The following is a 17,596-nucleotide window of genomic DNA, read 5'->3' as shown; positions in this document are numbered from 1 at the left end:
TTCAACTAGTTTTGTAGTACTCAAACAACACAGTAAAACAGCATGCATCTTTTGCAGAACTGGAAAAACTCGACCGTGACAGGATTCGAACCTGCAATCTTCGGATCCGAAGTCCGACGCCTTATCCATTAGGCCACACGGTCACTGGCGCAATACGCTTCCCCAAACACACCTCATTATCGCCATTTGTGCACTTCCCGGAATGAATTTACCAACTTTGACGCAATTCTCCAATTTCAGTACTAAAAATGCGACGCTACTTCTTGCTGTGTCCCATCGCAAGTTACATTCAAGCCCTTATGACGCTCATCAAACAAGAGCGTGCAAATCAGCTTCAATCGCTTAGTGCCATCTCAGTCGGTTGCAGAAGGTACCTCACCCTATGAGATACAATGGCGAGTTGCCGCTATTACCAAAGCGGCGGCGGCGCCGACGACGACGACGACGACGACGACGACGACAACCGCGAGGGTCTCTATCAGGGGTAGAAAATACATCACAAGAACCAAGTATTTCACGTCGGCATTCTCCGGAGACTCCCAAAAGCAGCAGTTTCTGCTGCCTACTTTAATAGCACCATTCGCACTATTCATTTGCGAGAGCATTTCTTAAATACCGCACCCATTTATAATTTGTTTTATCCTTGACCGCTTTTTTCGAAAGGGCCACGGTGGGAGGGGCTTTTACAAAATTCATTTGCCTCCTGTGAGGATCGAACTCACGACCTCTGGTTTACTAGACCAGCGCTCTGCCACTGAGCTAAGGAGGCGCCTCCTAGCGCGCTTTTCGGGTACTTTGTTCTTATGGACTAGTGAATCGGAGATCTTCAGCTGGAAACGCACCGCATTAGCGACCATTATTTGCATTTAGTTAGCACAGCTGCTGCTTTCCTACACATCTCACACGATATCGATGTACACCTAAAATTCCAAAACAACACATTTATTTCATTTCAGAGTTACTTTCAGCTTCAAATACCATTCCTCTGATATTCATACGAAGCTAGGCATCGTCGTAACCCGTTACGTTCATTACGCAAGGCTCACGAGAGGGGCGCAGGTTGCATCCGCGTAGACACAAAATTTTGCGCCGCCCAGCGTGGGGCTCGAACCCACGACCCTTAGATTAAGAATCTCATGCTCTACCGACTTTTTTTTTTTTTTCGCCTTAACCACTTTTTTTTTTTTTTTTTTTTTTGTTTTTTTTTTTTCGTTCAGTGTCAGATAAGCGTCGGCAATGAGGGCAGGGGTCAAAAAATGCTGAGGCCTGGCCTCAATGCCGCCCCTCATCCGTCACCTAATTGCAGAATTTCCATTTGTTGCGCGCTTTGTATTTTTAATTATAAATTGCCATCTCGGCTAGGCTTCATAATTGAAAAAAAAAAAAAAGAATTTGAATTTAAGTGCTGATTGATGACAATCGTTAAATAAATGAATTTCTTCTCTTAATAAAAGTGGGAAAAAATTTCGGGACTCCCTTCATTTGTTGCGACTTAAATGCGGTGCTTAAATTTGAAGATGAACTGAATCATATAGTGTTCTTTGCTTCTCCGATTATTGTTGTATAAAAGAAAGTCTTTTGTTTGCTCTTCGCTGTCATCCGATTCCCAGTCGCTCGAAGACAATTTTGAGCATGTTGCCATACGTCTTCTTATGGCCTGGATATTTAACTATTCTATCATATTCATTTTTCAGGTACATATGAAAATCAATGATATTGTCGGTCCCTAAGTTATTAACGACATAGCTAACGTATGTTCCCATTAACCAATGAATTGAGTTATTTTTGGTGGCAGGGAAATATTGTATCTGTGGCCGGAGAAGTATCAGAGGCTGAAAATTGTCGGTGGATGATCTGGTCAGGAAAGCCAATTGGTCTCTCAACCATTTCCAGTTGTCCATATGCCCAGCACACGTGAATCTGTGGACTGTGGTATCGAGGAGATTACATTTGAGACAAAGGTTTGTTTGGCTAATCCCGATGGAGTGCAATCGTTCGTTGGTGCTAACTATATTGTTGACCGATTTGTACCATGATGTTTTGGCGTCGGAGGAGAGACCACGCAGGTTGATATTCTTCCATATAGTTGCCCAATCGTAATACGGATATTTTTCTTCTATTTTATTCTTCCCTTCATTTTTCTTTCTGAGACACATAATTGCTCGGGCCGTTAACTGCCGCGAATTGGTTATTTCGCTATTGATATAACTCAGATCGACGAAAAATGTACGCACATGACGAAGACGGGGATTGATTTTGTGCACATCAACTGGCGCGTGGAGACTTGCAGGTCTAAGAATTTCAAATAGCTTAGTTGTAATGCTTGTAGCGTTTTCATTAAGAAGACTAGTGGTCCGTTTGAGGAAAAGAGCAGAGGCCTTGTTCTTAATATCAGTTAATCCCAGACCTCCATTGCTGGGATCTAGGGTAGCTGTTCTCCCAGTCACTCTAAACACTTCACCTCGCCATAGGTAGTTAGTGACGATTGACATTATCTTTCCAGCGATCATGGTGGGAAGTGGAAAGAGTTGCGCAGTATAATAAGCTTTTGATAAAAGGCAATTATTAACTAAATGAATTCTCTGATACTGATTTAAAGTTCGGGGCAGGTTTTCTCTGATGGCTCCTTGAATATATCCGGATGTAGTTTTCCAATTTAGGGCTGCCATTTTTAGTGGACACGTAGTCAGAGTCGTCCCAAGTGATTTGCACTGAGTGACCGGTGTTGCCCAAGTGACAGTTACGTGTTGAAAACCCCGCAGGTTTAGAAATCTGCTCTTATTGGCATTGGTGGTGGCTCCCGACACGCTGCAGTACTTTTTGAGGAGCAGTTCTAATTTGGAAATGTCATCGACGTTCCGTAATACGACGCCTACATCATCAGCGTATGCATTTGTGACTGTTTTGTGACCTGCTAACGTAATACCTGTTAGATTGACGTGGAGACTGCGGAGTAGCGGCTCCAAGGAAAAGACGAATAGAAGCATGGAAAGCGGGCTGCCCTGAGGAACGCCACGCCGTATCTGAATCTGCTTAGTTCTTTGGCAGTTGACAGAGATACTTGCGCTGATTCCCATCGCAACGTTCTTAACCACACTGAGAGCTCGTTCGTCAAAGCCGATCCTTCTCATTGTTGTAAGAAGGAACCTGTGATCCACACGGTCGAAGGCTTTGTGAAAATCAATAAAACAAATGGCACATTTGATGTTCGTCACTGAAGTGATGGCAATTAAGTCCCTGTATTCCGCAATACTTTTGAAAATAGTCCTGCCAGGTACACATGACTGATGTTGACTTACTATTTTTTTGGCTAAAAGTGAAAGTCTGTTATTTAACATTCTAGCTATGATTTTATAGTCGGAGTTAAGCAACGAAATAGGGCGAAAGTTGTTTAGATTTCGCTTCGAAGTTGTCTTTGGAACTAGTACTATTGTGCATTCTTTCATAGCAGCAGGGAGTGGTTTTCCTTGGATAATCTCGTTTGCCATTTGAGTGAACTGTGCTCCTATGAGTGACCAGTATCGTAGATAAAATTCAACGGGCAACCCATCCGGCCCCGGTGACTTTTGTAAAGGAGACTTGCGGACGGTTTCGTGGAGTTCCTCTTCAGTGAAATCAGTAAGAAGTCCTTCATTTTCCTCTTCTGACAGCTGAGGAACTATGCTGCCAAGAAATTCTTCGAAGGATTCTTCGCATAACGGACTGGCTGAATATAGATTGTGGTAATACGTGTAAACCTCGTTGACAATCTCTTTCTGAGAAGTAATGGTCAGACCGGTCGAAGTCTGGATCTCATCAAGAAAGGTTCGTCTCCTGTATTTTGCGTGTCGCAAGAGGTGATACAAGGAAGCAGTTTCGTCCTCTGATAATGTCTTGGCTTTTGACTTTACTTTTAGTCCTTCCAGCTGTTGTTGTTTAATACGGAGTAATTTGGCCTTAGTTTTCTTAATGTCTTCCAAACGAATACCGGAAATGCTCGCCTGGTCATACAAGTTTCGTAACATTGCATAATAAAACTCTATGGTGTTCTTGAGTTCTCGGGATCGTTGAAGACTGTAATGAATTAAAACGTTCCTCAGTTTTGGTTTTGCCCTGTTGCACCACCAGTCGGTAACAGTCACATAGCGATCTACCGAGCGCAAGCACATATTCCACGTTTCGTGGACAACATCTGCTAACTCATTGTCCTGTAACAAAGATACGTTCAGCTTCCACTGACTTCTTAAACGGCGAGTTGGTTGTGCCCTTAAATTGAGAGAAGCCAGCATACTGCAATGGTCGGAGAAATATACAGGAATCGTCTCGACTTTAACTAAGGATCTTTCCATTCCTTGTGACACATATATCCTATCAATCCTGCTACAGGACTGTGTAGCTATGTACGTATAAGCAACAACAGTGGGATATTTAATTTCCCAAGTATCTCTGAGTTTTAGATCCGTGACTAGCCGCTTCAACTCGTTACAGCAATTAAAATTGGGAGTCTGATCTTTTTTATTGAGTACACAGTTAAAATCGCCGCCAATTAAAAGTTCTGGCGGGTTTTTCCGTAATAGATATATTATTTCTTCTCTAAAAAAATGTGCCCTTTCCGGTCTATTGGAGGTCCCTGACGGGGCATACAGGTTAATAATAGTAACGTCAAAAACGTTAATTCCTATTGCTCTGCCCGAGTCCAGTCTCTCGACATCAGTTACAGGGATCCCTTCCCGGATTAAAATTGCTGTCCCCACCTTTGTTTCGAGGGAGATGTTTAGTATTTCTACATAGCCTGCAACTTTAAGGTCAGGCATCACGACTTCTTGCAGCAAGGCAATGTCAGTTCCTGATTCGTAAAGGAAATCCTTGAGAGCAGCAATCTTCGGTTCTGACTTAATCCTGTTAATGTTTATAGTTGTTATTGTGTATGCCTGGCACATGTAGCTTCCTTATGAAAATAAGGACAAAAAATCCCTACTGTCAGAGAAAAGTAACAATTACTCCTGGAGGTAATAGAAGAAAAAGAAGAAAGAAAAAAAAACTATACTAAAAACAGTCAACTACGAATTTGGCATATTGGTAATTCCGTTGTCACCGAAATTGTGCAGGAACATGGTGGCATTTAGCAGTATCATTTCTCGAGTGAGACTTGGCTGTGTCAGTTCAATGACGGATTCTTTACCTGGTCAGACTTATCTTTACAGTGCGGTTTTGCACCATCGAGTTTCTTTGAGTTTTTTTCGGGGGATACTTCAGAAATTATTTCATATGATACGTTTTTGGCTTTCACATCATCTTTTCCTAGTTTTTGTTTATCGGCGTTACGAGAGGCTTTGAGGTTCGGTTGAGGTTTTATCCTGCGTCTTTGAACCTCTGCAGCGGCAGTGTGTGACCGCGAGTGATCCGCATCTTGCACCGATTGGGTGGAGGTGGCCTCTACACAGTCCTGTTTGTTAAGTCTAGTTCCAGTTTCAGTTCCTGCCGCGACCTCTATCGGTGCAACGGGAAGGGAGTGCTGTGGGTCTGTAGATTCGCAGGGCTGAGTCCGATCCATCGCTTTCTGTTCCTCAGAACTCGACTCCTGTGTCGCCGTGACCGGAGCCAGTGTTTTCGCGTCCATGTCTTCTAATTCTGTGGCAACAGCAGCTGACGGCGGGAGGGCCTCTGCTGCTGGCGTCACTGCCACATGTTTACTGTCTACGTCCTCACACGCAACCTCACTGCATTGCTTTTGTTTACGGTTGGACTGCGATGTATCATCGTCTGAACAGTCTTCAGTTGTGTCTAAAGGTCTCTTTTTAGTTGGCAGATCACACTCGTGGGTAGAAGAACTGCGATCGGTAATTACATGCAAGGGAGGAAAATCAGCGACATTTACGGCAGGTTCATCAGAAGTACTAGCTCCATCATTACCGGCCGGGGGAGGGTGATGATTGTTAGGCAGAACATCATTAAGCGTAAGTCGCTGACGCTGCGTAAGGCTATTTTTAAGGACATAGACACGGCGGGGACAGTCTTGACGGAAATGACCCGTTTCATTACAAATATTACATGTCTGGACCTGCCCTGAATATACGATATGCGCTTTATGACCAGCAATAGAAAGAAAAGATGGTATATTGGCTTTAACTTCCATTTCTACTGATCGTATGCCATTGAAACACTGTAACTTATATAATTTTGACCACCTTTCGTTGACAATGGACTGAATCTCCCCGTATTTCGAAAGCGCCTCTTTAATCAGCTGATTATCTACTTCAATAGGAATGTTTAGCACTCGTACAGTTTTATACGTGATATCCGCTCTCCGAATCGAAACACTACTTTTAGACCCATCTCTATGCACAAAGTCAGCAACACTACCCCACCTCAACAACAGCTTCTCGACATCCACAGGATTAAAAAATTTGACAAAGACACAGTATTTGTCAGCATCTAATTGGGTGGTATGTACGGAATCAGAACTTACTCCAATTACGTCGGTCAGCCAGTCATGGATTTCCAAAGCCGTAGGTTGCACTGCACGTGTTTCCTTCTCGAAAGAGAAAACCAGGGTATTCTTCCGGACAATTCCAGACATTTTTCTTCAGTTACGAGGAGATCCCGGTAATAAACCGAAATTCCTCCAAAGCACAACCGTTATAACGGACGAAACACACAGAAACTATGCACAATAACACCAGACACGTAGAAACACAGAAATACACAAACGGCAACAAACTAAAGCTCAGGACTTAGCGTCACCACTAACGTACACGGAGCAGCAGCGGACACGTCCTAGCGCGCGGACAGCTAGAGCCGGAATATCCATTAGGCCACACGGTCACTGGCACAATACGCTTCCCCAAACACAGCTCATTATCGCCATTTGTGCACTTCCCGGAATGAATTTACCATCTTTGACGCAATTCTCCAATTTCAGTACTAAAAATGCGACGCTACTTCTTGCTGTGTCCCATCGCAAGTTACATTCAAGCCCTTATGACGCTCATCAAACAAGAGCGTGCAAATCAGCTTCAATCGCTTAGTGCCATCTCAGTCGGTTGCAGAAGGTACCTCACCCTATGAGATACAATGGCGAGTTGCCGCTATTACCAAAGCGGCGGCGGCGCCGACGACGACGACGACGACGACGACGACGACGACGACGACGACAACCGCGAGGGTCTCTATCAGGGGTAGAAAATACATCACAAGAACCAAGTATTTCACGTCGGCATTCTCCGGAGACTCCCAAAAGCAGCAGTTTCTGGTGCCTACTTTAATAGCACCATTTGCACTATTCATTTGCGAGAGCATTTCTTAAATACCGCACCCATTTATAATTTGTTTTATCCTTGACCGCTTTTTTCGAAAGGGCCACGGTGGGACGGGCTTTTACAAAATTCATTTGCCTCCTGTGCGGATCGAACTCACGACCTCTGATTTACTAGACCAGCGCTCTGCCACTGAGCTAAGGAGGCGCCTCCTAGCGCGCTTTTCGGGTACTTTGTTCTTATGGACTAGTGAATCGGAGATCTTCAGCTGGAAACGCACCGCATTAGCGACCATTATTTGCATTTAGTTAGCACAGCTGCTGCTTTCCTACACATCTCACACGATATCGATGTACACCTAAAATTCCAAAACAACACATTTATTTCATTTCAGAGTTACTTTCAGCTTCAAATACCATTCCTCTGATAGTCATACGAAGCTAGGCATCGTCGTAACCCGTTACGTTCATTACGCAAGGCTCACGAGAGGGGCGCAGGTTGCATCCGCGTAGACACAAAATTTTGCGCCGCCCAGCGTGGGGCTCGAACCCACGACCCTTAGATTAAGAATCTCATGCTCTACCGACTGAGCTAGCCGGGCTCCACACAATGCTTTACGAGCCATACGATACTGATGGGACCTGCGACCATCTATGGAAGATCCTTTCGACTACAGCTTATTTCCTGCTGCCACAAATGAGCTACAATCCTATTCAATGAAAAATTGTCTCCGAAAGGCATCAAATCTGCTTCAAATGATACGTGGCTATCAGCACCATTATTCAACACACATGCTCGACTGTGCGCACACGCCTGTGGCGTAGCTCTTGGGCCCTGAATCAGACGCAGTAGTTCCAACAAAAACTCTCCTGAACGGCACTGTGCCGAAAATTTCGCTACAGATCACCCTTGTCTTGCTTGAGCTTCAGGTAGACGCCGGTTTGCAGCGAGGAAGCGGACAGCAGCAACTTTCAACTAGTTTTGTAGTACTCAAACAACACAGTAAAACAGCATGCATCTTTTGCAGAACTGGAAAAACTCGACCGTGACAGGATTCGAACCTGCAATCTTCGGATCCGAAGTCCGACGCCTTATCCATTAGGCCACACGGTCACTGGCGCAATACGCTTCCCCAAACACACCTCATTATCGCCATTTGTGCACTTCCCGGAATGAATTTACCAACTTTGACGCAATTCTCCAATTTCAGTACTAAAAATGCGACGCTACTTCTTGCTGTGTCCCATCGCAAGTTACATTCAAGCCCTTATGACGCTCATCAAACAAGAGCGTGCAAATCAGCTTCAATCGCTTAGTGCCATCTCAGTCGGTTGCAGAAGGTACCTCACCCTATGAGATACAATGGCGAGTTGCCGCTATTACCAAAGCGGCGGCGGCGCCGACGACGACGACGACAACCGCGAGGGTCTCTATCAGGGGTAGAAAATACATCACAAGAACCAAGTATTTCACGTCGGCATTCTCCGGAGACTCCCAAAAGCAGCAGTTTCTGCTGCCTACTTTAATAGCACCATTCGCACTATTCATTTGCGAGAGCATTTCTTAAATACCGCACCCATTTATAATTTGTTTTATCCTTGACCGCTTTTTTCGAAAGGGCCACGGTGGGAGGGGCTTTTACAAAATTCATTTGCCTCCTGTGAGGATCGAACTCACGACCTCTGGTTTACTAGACCAGCGCTCTGCCACTGAGCTAAGGAGGCGCCTCCTAGCGCGCTTTTCGGGTACTTTGTTCTTATGGACTAGTGAATCGGAGATCTTCAGCTGGAAACGCACCGCATTAGCGACCATTATTTGCATTTAGTTAGCACAGCTGCTGCTTTCCTACACATCTCACACGATATCGATGTACACCTAAAATTCCAAAACAACACATTTATTTCATTTCAGAGTTACTTTCAGCTTCAAATACCATTCCTCTGATATTCATACGAAGCTAGGCATCGTCGTAACCCGTTACGTTCATTACGCAAGGCTCACGAGAGGGGCGCAGGTTGCATCCGCGTAGACACAAAATTTTGCGCCGCCCAGCGTGGGGCTCGAACCCACGACCCTTAGATTAAGAATCTCATGCTCTACCGACTGAACTAGCCGGGCTCCACACAATGCTTTACGAGCCATACGATACTGATGGGACCTGCGACCATCTATGGAAGATCCTTTCGACTACAGCTTATTTCCTGCTGCCACAAATGAGCTACAATCCTATTCAATGAAAAATTGTCTCCGAAAGGCATCAAATCTGCTTCAAATGATACGTGGCTATCAGCACCATTATTCAACACACATGCTCGACTGTGCGCACACGCCTGTGGCGTAGCTCTTGGGCCCTGAATCAGACGCAGTAGTTCCAACAAAAACTCTCCTGAACGGCACTGTGCCGAAAATTTCGCTACAGATCACCCTTGTCTTGCTTGAGCTTCAGGTAGACGCCGGTTTGCAGCCAGGAAGCGGACAGCAGCAACTTTCAACTAGTTTTGTAGTACTCAAACAACACAGTAAAACAGCATGCATCTTTTGCAGAACTGGAAAAACTCGACCGTGACAGGATTCGAACCTGCAATCTTCGGATCCGAAGTCCGACGCCTTATCCATTAGGCCACACGGTCACTGGCGCAATACGCTTCCCCAAACACACCTCATTATCGCCATTTGTGCACTTCCCGGAATGAATTTACCATCTTTGACGCAATTCTCCAATTTCAGTACTAAAAATGCGACGCTACTTCTTGCTGTGTCCCATCGCAAGTTACATTCAAGCCCTTATGACGCTCATCAAACAAGAGCTTGCAAATCAGCTTCAATCGCTTAGTGCCATCTCAGTCGGTTGCAGAAGGTACCTCACCCTATGAGATACAATGGCGAGTTGCCGCTATTACCAAAGCGGCGGCGGCGCCGACGACGACGACGACAACCGCGAGGGTCTCTATCAGGGGTAGAAAATACATCACAAGAACCAAGTATTTCACGTCGGCATTCTCCGGAGACTCCCAAAAGCAGCAGTTTCTGGTGCCTACTTTAATAGCACCATTCGCACTATTCATTTGCGAGAGCATTTCTTAAATACCGCACCCATTTATAATTTGTTTTATCCTTGACCGCTTTTTTCGAAAGGGCCACGGTGGGACGGGCTTTTACAAAATTCATTTGCCTCCTGTGCGGATCGAACTCACGACCTCTGGTTTACTAGACCAGCGCTCTGCCACTGAGCTAAGGAGGCGCCTCCTACCGCGCTTTTCGGGTACTTTGTTCTTATGGACTAGTGAATCGGAGATCTTCAGCTGGAAACGCACCGCATTAGCGACCATTATTTGCATTTAGTTAGCACAGCTGCTGCTTTCCTACACATCTCACACGATATCGATGTACACCTAAAATTCCAAAACAACACATTTATTTCATTTCAGAGTTACTTTCAGCTTCAAATACCATTCCTCTGATATTCATACGAAGCTAGGCATCGTCGTAACCCGTTACGTTCATTACGCAAGGCTCACGAGAGGGGCGCAGGTTGCATCCGCGTAGACACAAAATTTTGCGCCGCCCAGCGTGGGGCTCGAACCCACGACCCTTAGATTAAGAATCTCATGCTCTACCGACTGAGCTAGCCGGGCTCCACACAATGCTTTACGAGCCATACGATACTGATGGGACCTGCGACCATCTATGGAAGATCCTTTCGACTACAGCTTATTTCCTGCTGCCACAAATGAGCTACAATCCTATTCAATGAAAAATTGTCTCCGAAAGGCATCAAATCTGCTTCAAATGATACGTGGCTATCAGCACCATTATTCAACACACATGCTCGACTGTGCGCACACGCCTGTGGCGTAGCTCTTGGGCCCTGAATCAGACGCAGTAGTTCCAACAAAAACTCTCCTGAACGGCACTGTGCCGAAAATTTCGCTACAGATCACCCTTGTCTTGCTTGAGCTTCAGGTAGACGCCGGTTTGCAGCGAGGAAGCGGACAGCAGCAACTTTCAACTAGTTTTGTAGTACTCAAACAACACAGTAAAACAGCATGCATCTTTTGCAGAACTGGAAAAACTCGACCGTGACAGGATTCGAACCTGCAATCTTCGGATCCGAAGTCCGACGCCTTATCCATTAGGCCACACGGTCACTGGCGCAATACGCTTCCCCAAACACACCTCATTATCGCCATTTGTGCACTTCCCGGAATGAATTTACCAACTTTGACGCAATTCTCCAATTTCAGTACTAAAAATGCGACGCTACTTCTTGCTGTGTCCCATCGCAAGTTACATTCAAGCCCTTATGACGCTCATCAAACAAGAGCGTGCAAATCAGCTTCAATCGCTTAGTGCCATCTCAGTCGGTTGCAGAAGGTACCTCACCCTATGAGATACAATGGCGAGTTGCCGCTATTACCAAAGCGGCGGCGGCGCCGACGACGACGACGACAACCGCGAGGGTCTCTATCAGGGGTAGAAAATACATCACAAGAACCAAGTATTTCACGTCGGCATTCTCCGGAGACTCCCAAAAGCAGCAGTTTCTGGTGCCTACTTTAATAGCACCATTCGCACTATTCATTTGCGAGAGCATTTCTTAAATACCGCACCCATTTATAATTTGTTTTATCCTTGACCGCTTTTTTCGAAAGGGCCACGGTGGGAGGGGCTTTTACAAAATTCATTTGCCTCCTGTGAGGATCGAACTCACGACCTCTGGTTTACTAGACCAGCGCTCTGCCACTGAGCTAAGGAGGCGCCTCCTAGCGCGCTTTTCGGGTACTTTGTTCTTATGGACTAGTGAATCGGAGATCTTCAGCTGGAAACGCACCGCATTAGCGACCATTATTTGCATTTAGTTAGCACAGCTGCTGCTTTCCTACACATCTCACACGATATCGATGTACACCTAAAATTCCAAAACAACACATTTATTTCATTTCAGAGTTACTTTCAGCTTCAAATACCATTCCTCTGATATTCATACGAAGCTAGGCATCGTCGTAACCCGTTACGTTCATTACGCAAGGCTCACGAGAGGGGCGCAGGTTGCATCCGCGTAGACACAAAATTTTGCGCCGCCCAGCGTGGGGCTCGAACCCACGACCCTTAGATTAAGAATCTCATGCTCTACCGACTGAACTAGCCGGGCTCCACACAATGCTTTACGAGCCATACGATACTGATGGGACCTGCGACCATCTATGGAAGATCCTTTCGACTACAGCTTATTTCCTGCTGCCACAAATGAGCTACAATCCTATTCAATGAAAAATTGTCTCCGAAAGGCATCAAATCTGCTTCAAATGATACGTGGCTATCAGCACCATTATTCAACACACATGCTCGACTGTGCGCACACGCCTGTGGCGTAGCTCTTGGGCCCTGAATCAGACGCAGTAGTTCCAACAAAAACTCTCCTGAACGGCACTGTGCCGAAAATTTCGCTACAGATCACCCTTGTCTTGCTTGAGCTTCAGGTAGACGCCGGTTTGCAGCGAGGAAGCGGACAGCAGCAACTTTCAACTAGTTTTGTAGTACTCAAACAACACAGTAAAACAGCATGCATCTTTTGCAGAACTGGAAAAACTCGACCGTGACAGGATTCGAACCTGCAATCTTCGGATCCGAAGTCCGACGCCTTATCCATTAGGCCACACGGTCACTGGCGCAATACGCTTCCCCAAACACACCTCATTATCGCCATTTGTGCACTTCCCGGAATGAATTTACCAACTTTGACGCAATTCTCCAATTTCAGTACTAAAAATGCGACGCTACTTCTTGCTGTGTCCCATCGCAAGTTACATTCAAGCCCTTATGACGCTCATCAAACAAGAGCGTGCAAATCAGCTTCAATCGCTTAGTGCCATCTCAGTCGGTTGCAGAAGGTACCTCACCCTATGAGATACAATGGCGAGTTGCCGCTATTACCAAAGCGGCGGCGGCGCCGACGACGACGACGACAACCGCGAGGGTCTCTATCAGGGGTAGAAAATACATCACAAGAACCAAGTATTTCACGTCGGCATTCTCCGGAGACTCCCAAAAGCAGCAGTTTCTGGTGCCTACTTTAATAGCACCATTCGCACTATTCATTTGCGAGAGCATTTCTTAAATACCGCACCCATTTATAATTTGTTTTATCCTTGACCGCTTTTTTCGAAAGGGCCACGGTGGGAGGGGCTTTTACAAAATTCATTTGCCTCCTGTGAGGATCGAACTCACGACCTCTGGTTTACTAGACCAGCGCTCTGCCACTGAGCTAAGGAGGCGCCTCCTAGCGCGCTTTTCGGGTACTTTGTTCTTATGGACTAGTGAATCGGAGATCTTCAGCTGGAAACGCACCGCATTAGCGACCATTATTTGCATTTAGTTAGCACAGCTGCTGCTTTCCTACACATCTCACACGATATCGATGTACACCTAAAATTCCAAAACAACACATTTATTTCATTTCAGAGTTACTTTCAGCTTCAAATACCATTCCTCTGATATTCATACGAAGCTAGGCATCGTCGTAACCCGTTACGTTCATTACGCAAGGCTCACGAGAGGGGCGCAGGTTGCATCCGCGTAGACACAAAATTTTGCGCCGCCCAGCGTGGGGCTCGAACCCACGACCCTTAGATTAAGAATCTCATGCTCTACCGACTGAACTAGCCGGGCTCCACACAATGCTTTACGAGCCATACGATACTGATGGGACCTGCGACCATCTATGGAAGATCCTTTCGACTACAGCTTATTTCCTGCTGCCACAAATGAGCTACAATCCTATTCAATGAAAAATTGTCTCCGAAAGGCATCAAATCTGCTTCAAATGATACGTGGCTATCAGCACCATTATTCAACACACATGCTCGACTGTGCGCACACGCCTGTGGCGTAGCTCTTGGGCCCTGAATCAGACGCAGTAGTTCCAACAAAAACTCTCCTGAACGGCACTGTGCCGAAAATTTCGCTACAGATCACCCTTGTCTTGCTTGAGCTTCAGGTAGACGCCGGTTTGCAGCCAGGAAGCGGACAGCAGCAACTTTCAACTAGTTTTGTAGTACTCAAACAACACAGTAAAACAGCATGCATCTTTTGCAGAACTGGAAAAACTCGACCGTGACAGGATTCGAACCTGCAATCTTCGGATCCGAAGTCCGACGCCTTATCCATTAGGCCACACGGTCACTGGCGCAATACGCTTCCCCAAACACACCTCATTATCGCCATTTGTGCACTTCCCGGAATGAATTTACCATCTTTGACGCAATTCTCCAATTTCAGTACTAAAAATGCGACGCTACTTCTTGCTGTGTCCCATCGCAAGTTACATTCAAGCCCTTATGACGCTCATCAAACAAGAGCTTGCAAATCAGCTTCAATCGCTTAGTGCCATCTCAGTCGGTTGCAGAAGGTACCTCACCCTATGAGATACAATGGCGAGTTGCCGCTATTACCAAAGCGGCGGCGGCGCCGACGACGACGACGACAACCGCGAGGGTCTCTATCAGGGGTAGAAAATACATCACAAGAACCAAGTATTTCACGTCGGCATTCTCCGGAGACTCCCAAAAGCAGCAGTTTCTGCTGCCTACTTTAATAGCACCATTCGCACTATTCATTTGCGAGAGCATTTCTTAAATACCGCACCCATTTATAATTTGTTTTATCCTTGACCGCTTTTTTCGAAAGGGCCACGGTGGGACGGGCTTTTACAAAATTCATTTGCCTCCTGTGCGGATCGAACTCACGACCTCTGGTTTACTAGACCAGCGCTCTGCCACTGAGCTAAGGAGGCGCCTCCTACCGCGCTTTTCGGGTACTTTGTTCTTATGGACTAGTGAATCGGAGATCTTCAGCTGGAAACGCACCGCATTAGCGACCATTATTTGCATTTAGTTAGCACAGCTGCTGCTTTCCTACACATCTCACACGATATCGATGTACACCTAAAATTCCAAAACAACACATTTATTTCATTTCAGAGTTACTTTCAGCTTCAAATACCATTCCTCTGATATTCATACGAAGCTAGGCATCGTCGTAACCCGTTACGTTCATTACGCAAGGCTCACGAGAGGGGCGCAGGTTGCATCCGCGTAGACACAAAATTTTGCGCCGCCCAGCGTGGGGCTCGAACCCACGACCCTTAGATTAAGAATCTCATGCTCTACCGACTGAGCTAGCCGGGCTCCACACAATGCTTTACGAGCCATACGATACTGATGGGACCTGCGACCATCTATGGAAGATCCTTTCGACTACAGCTTATTTCCTGCTGCCACAAATGAGCTACAATCCTATTCAATGAAAAATTGTCTCCGAAAGGCATCAAATCTGCTTCAAATGATACGTGGCTATCAGCACCATTATTCAACACACATGCTCGACTGTGCGCACACGCCTGTGGCGTAGCTCTTGGGCCCTGAATCAGACGCAGTAGTTCCAACAAAAACTCTCCTGAACGGCACTGTGCCGAAAATTTCGCTACAGATCACCCTTGTCTTGCTTGAGCTTCAGGTAGACGCCGGTTTGCAGCCAGGAAGCGGACAGCAGCAACTTTCAACTAGTTTTGTAGTACTCAAACAACACAGTAAAACAGCATGCATCTTTTGCAGAACTGGAAAAACTCGACCGTGACAGGATTCGAACCTGCAATCTTCGGATCCGAAGTCCGACGCCTTATCCATTAGGCCACACGGTCACTGGCGCAATACGCTTCCCCAAACACACCTCATTATCGCCATTTGTGCACTTCCCGGAATGAATTTACCAACTTTGACGCAATTCTCCAATTTCAGTACTAAAAATGCGACGCTACTTCTTGCTGTGTCCCATCGCAAGTTACATTCAAGCCCTTATGACGCTCATCAAACAAGAGCGTGCAAATCAGCTTCAATCGCTTAGTGCCATCTCAGTCGGTTGCAGAAGGTACCTCACCCTATGAGATACAATGGCGAGTTGCCGCTATTACCAAAGCGGCGGCGGCGCCGACGACGACGACGACAACCGCGAGGGTCTCTATCAGGGGTAGAAAATACATCACAAGAACCAAGTATTTCACGTCGGCATTCTCCGGAGACTCCCAAAAGCAGCAGTTTCTGCTGCCTACTTTAATAGCACCATTCGCACTATTCATTTGCGAGAGCATTTCTTAAATACCGCACCCATTTATAATTTGTTTTATCCTTGACCGCTTTTTTCGAAAGGGCCACGGTGGGAGGGGCTTTTACAAAATTCATTTGCCTCCTGTGAGGATCGAACTCACGACCTCTGGTTTACTAGACCAGCGCTCTGCCACTGAGCTAAGGAGGCGCCTCCTAGCGCGCTTTTCGGGTACTTTGTTCTTATGGACTAGTGAATCGGAGATCTTCAGCTGGAAACGCACCGCATTAGCGACCATTATTTGCATTTAGTTAGCACAGCTGCTGCTTTCCTACACATCTCACACGATATCGATGTACACCTAAAATTCCAAAACAACACATTTATTTCATTTCAGAGTTACTTTCAGCTTCAAATACCATTCCTCTGATATTCATACGAAGCTAGGCATCGTCGTAACCCGTTACGTTCATTACGCAAGGCTCACGAGAGGGGCGCAGGTTGCATCCGCGTAGACACAAAATTTTGCGCCGCCCAGCGTGGAGCTCGAACCCACGACCCTTAGATTAAGAATCTCATGCTCTACCGACTGAGCTAGCCGGGCTCCACACAATGCTTTACGAGCCATACGATACTGATGGGACCTGCGACCATCTATGGAAGATCCTTTCGACTACAGCTTATTTCCTGCTGCCACAAATGAGCTACAATCCTATTCAATGAAAAATTGTCTCCGAAAGGCATCAAATCTGCTTCAAATGATACGTGGCTATCAGCACCATTATTCAACACACATGCTCGACTGTGCGCACACGCCTGTGGCGTAGCTCTTGGGCCCTGAATCAGACGCAGTAGTTCCAACAAAAACTCTCCTGAACGGCACTGTGCCGAAAATTTCGCTACAGATCACCCTTGTCTTGCTTGAGCTTCAGGTAGACGCCGGTTTGCAGCCAGGAAGCGGACAGCAGCAACTTTCAACTAGTTTTGTAGTACTCAAACAACACAGTAAAACAGCATGCATCTTTTGCAGAACTGGAAAAACTCGACCGTGACAGGATTCGAACCTGCAATCTTCGGATCCGAAGTCCGACGCCTTATCCATTAGGCCACACGGTCACTGGCGCAATACGCTTCCCCAAACACACCTCATTATCGCCATTTGTGCACTTCCCGGAATGAATTTACCAACTTTGACGCAATTCTCCAATTTCAGTACTAAAAATGCGACGCTACTTCTTGCTGTGTCCCATCGCAAGTTACAT

General features: G+C 46.1%; 23 non-coding genes across 23 annotated transcripts; all 23 read right to left on the bottom strand.

Annotated features, from left to right (window-relative positions):
* Positions 1-70: 70 nt before the first annotated feature.
* On the bottom strand, positions 71-143 carry Trnar-ucg (transfer RNA arginine (anticodon UCG)). The gene has a single exon. It is a non-coding gene; the product is annotated as a tRNA-Arg (tRNA).
* Positions 144-697: 554 nt separating this feature from the next.
* Trnat-agu (transfer RNA threonine (anticodon AGU)) lies at positions 698-769 on the bottom strand. Its single transcript has one exon. It is a non-coding gene; the product is annotated as a tRNA-Thr (tRNA).
* Positions 770-7,370: 6,601 nt separating this feature from the next.
* Positions 7,371-7,442, bottom strand: Trnat-agu (transfer RNA threonine (anticodon AGU)). The gene has a single exon. It is a non-coding gene; the product is annotated as a tRNA-Thr (tRNA).
* Positions 7,443-7,763: 321 nt separating this feature from the next.
* Positions 7,764-7,836, bottom strand: Trnak-cuu (transfer RNA lysine (anticodon CUU)). Its single transcript has one exon. It is a non-coding gene; the product is annotated as a tRNA-Lys (tRNA).
* A 439-nt stretch (positions 7,837-8,275) lies between these two features.
* On the bottom strand, positions 8,276-8,348 carry Trnar-ucg (transfer RNA arginine (anticodon UCG)). The gene has a single exon. It is a non-coding gene; the product is annotated as a tRNA-Arg (tRNA).
* A 539-nt stretch (positions 8,349-8,887) lies between these two features.
* On the bottom strand, positions 8,888-8,959 carry Trnat-agu (transfer RNA threonine (anticodon AGU)). Its single transcript has one exon. It is a non-coding gene; the product is annotated as a tRNA-Thr (tRNA).
* A 321-nt stretch (positions 8,960-9,280) lies between these two features.
* Positions 9,281-9,353, bottom strand: Trnak-cuu (transfer RNA lysine (anticodon CUU)). Its single transcript has one exon. It is a non-coding gene; the product is annotated as a tRNA-Lys (tRNA).
* Positions 9,354-9,792: 439 nt separating this feature from the next.
* On the bottom strand, positions 9,793-9,865 carry Trnar-ucg (transfer RNA arginine (anticodon UCG)). The gene has a single exon. It is a non-coding gene; the product is annotated as a tRNA-Arg (tRNA).
* A 539-nt stretch (positions 9,866-10,404) lies between these two features.
* On the bottom strand, positions 10,405-10,476 carry Trnat-agu (transfer RNA threonine (anticodon AGU)). Its single transcript has one exon. It is a non-coding gene; the product is annotated as a tRNA-Thr (tRNA).
* A 321-nt stretch (positions 10,477-10,797) lies between these two features.
* On the bottom strand, positions 10,798-10,870 carry Trnak-cuu (transfer RNA lysine (anticodon CUU)). The gene has a single exon. It is a non-coding gene; the product is annotated as a tRNA-Lys (tRNA).
* Positions 10,871-11,309: 439 nt separating this feature from the next.
* Trnar-ucg (transfer RNA arginine (anticodon UCG)) lies at positions 11,310-11,382 on the bottom strand. Its single transcript has one exon. It is a non-coding gene; the product is annotated as a tRNA-Arg (tRNA).
* A 539-nt stretch (positions 11,383-11,921) lies between these two features.
* On the bottom strand, positions 11,922-11,993 carry Trnat-agu (transfer RNA threonine (anticodon AGU)). The gene has a single exon. It is a non-coding gene; the product is annotated as a tRNA-Thr (tRNA).
* Positions 11,994-12,314: 321 nt separating this feature from the next.
* Trnak-cuu (transfer RNA lysine (anticodon CUU)) lies at positions 12,315-12,387 on the bottom strand. Its single transcript has one exon. It is a non-coding gene; the product is annotated as a tRNA-Lys (tRNA).
* A 439-nt stretch (positions 12,388-12,826) lies between these two features.
* On the bottom strand, positions 12,827-12,899 carry Trnar-ucg (transfer RNA arginine (anticodon UCG)). The gene has a single exon. It is a non-coding gene; the product is annotated as a tRNA-Arg (tRNA).
* A 539-nt stretch (positions 12,900-13,438) lies between these two features.
* Positions 13,439-13,510, bottom strand: Trnat-agu (transfer RNA threonine (anticodon AGU)). Its single transcript has one exon. It is a non-coding gene; the product is annotated as a tRNA-Thr (tRNA).
* Positions 13,511-13,831: 321 nt separating this feature from the next.
* Positions 13,832-13,904, bottom strand: Trnak-cuu (transfer RNA lysine (anticodon CUU)). The gene has a single exon. It is a non-coding gene; the product is annotated as a tRNA-Lys (tRNA).
* Positions 13,905-14,343: 439 nt separating this feature from the next.
* Trnar-ucg (transfer RNA arginine (anticodon UCG)) lies at positions 14,344-14,416 on the bottom strand. The gene has a single exon. It is a non-coding gene; the product is annotated as a tRNA-Arg (tRNA).
* Positions 14,417-14,955: 539 nt separating this feature from the next.
* Trnat-agu (transfer RNA threonine (anticodon AGU)) lies at positions 14,956-15,027 on the bottom strand. Its single transcript has one exon. It is a non-coding gene; the product is annotated as a tRNA-Thr (tRNA).
* Positions 15,028-15,348: 321 nt separating this feature from the next.
* Positions 15,349-15,421, bottom strand: Trnak-cuu (transfer RNA lysine (anticodon CUU)). Its single transcript has one exon. It is a non-coding gene; the product is annotated as a tRNA-Lys (tRNA).
* A 439-nt stretch (positions 15,422-15,860) lies between these two features.
* Trnar-ucg (transfer RNA arginine (anticodon UCG)) lies at positions 15,861-15,933 on the bottom strand. The gene has a single exon. It is a non-coding gene; the product is annotated as a tRNA-Arg (tRNA).
* Positions 15,934-16,472: 539 nt separating this feature from the next.
* Trnat-agu (transfer RNA threonine (anticodon AGU)) lies at positions 16,473-16,544 on the bottom strand. The gene has a single exon. It is a non-coding gene; the product is annotated as a tRNA-Thr (tRNA).
* A 321-nt stretch (positions 16,545-16,865) lies between these two features.
* Trnak-cuu (transfer RNA lysine (anticodon CUU)) lies at positions 16,866-16,938 on the bottom strand. The gene has a single exon. It is a non-coding gene; the product is annotated as a tRNA-Lys (tRNA).
* A 439-nt stretch (positions 16,939-17,377) lies between these two features.
* On the bottom strand, positions 17,378-17,450 carry Trnar-ucg (transfer RNA arginine (anticodon UCG)). The gene has a single exon. It is a non-coding gene; the product is annotated as a tRNA-Arg (tRNA).
* Positions 17,451-17,596: the final 146 nt, after the last annotated feature.

This window comes from Schistocerca nitens, chromosome 8, assembly GCF_023898315.1.
Source record: "Schistocerca nitens isolate TAMUIC-IGC-003100 chromosome 8, iqSchNite1.1, whole genome shotgun sequence".
Taxonomy (NCBI): domain Eukaryota; kingdom Metazoa; phylum Arthropoda; class Insecta; order Orthoptera; family Acrididae; genus Schistocerca; species Schistocerca nitens.
The sequence above is the reverse complement of the archived record's forward strand: the minus strand, read 5'-3'. Positions and strand labels throughout refer to the sequence as shown.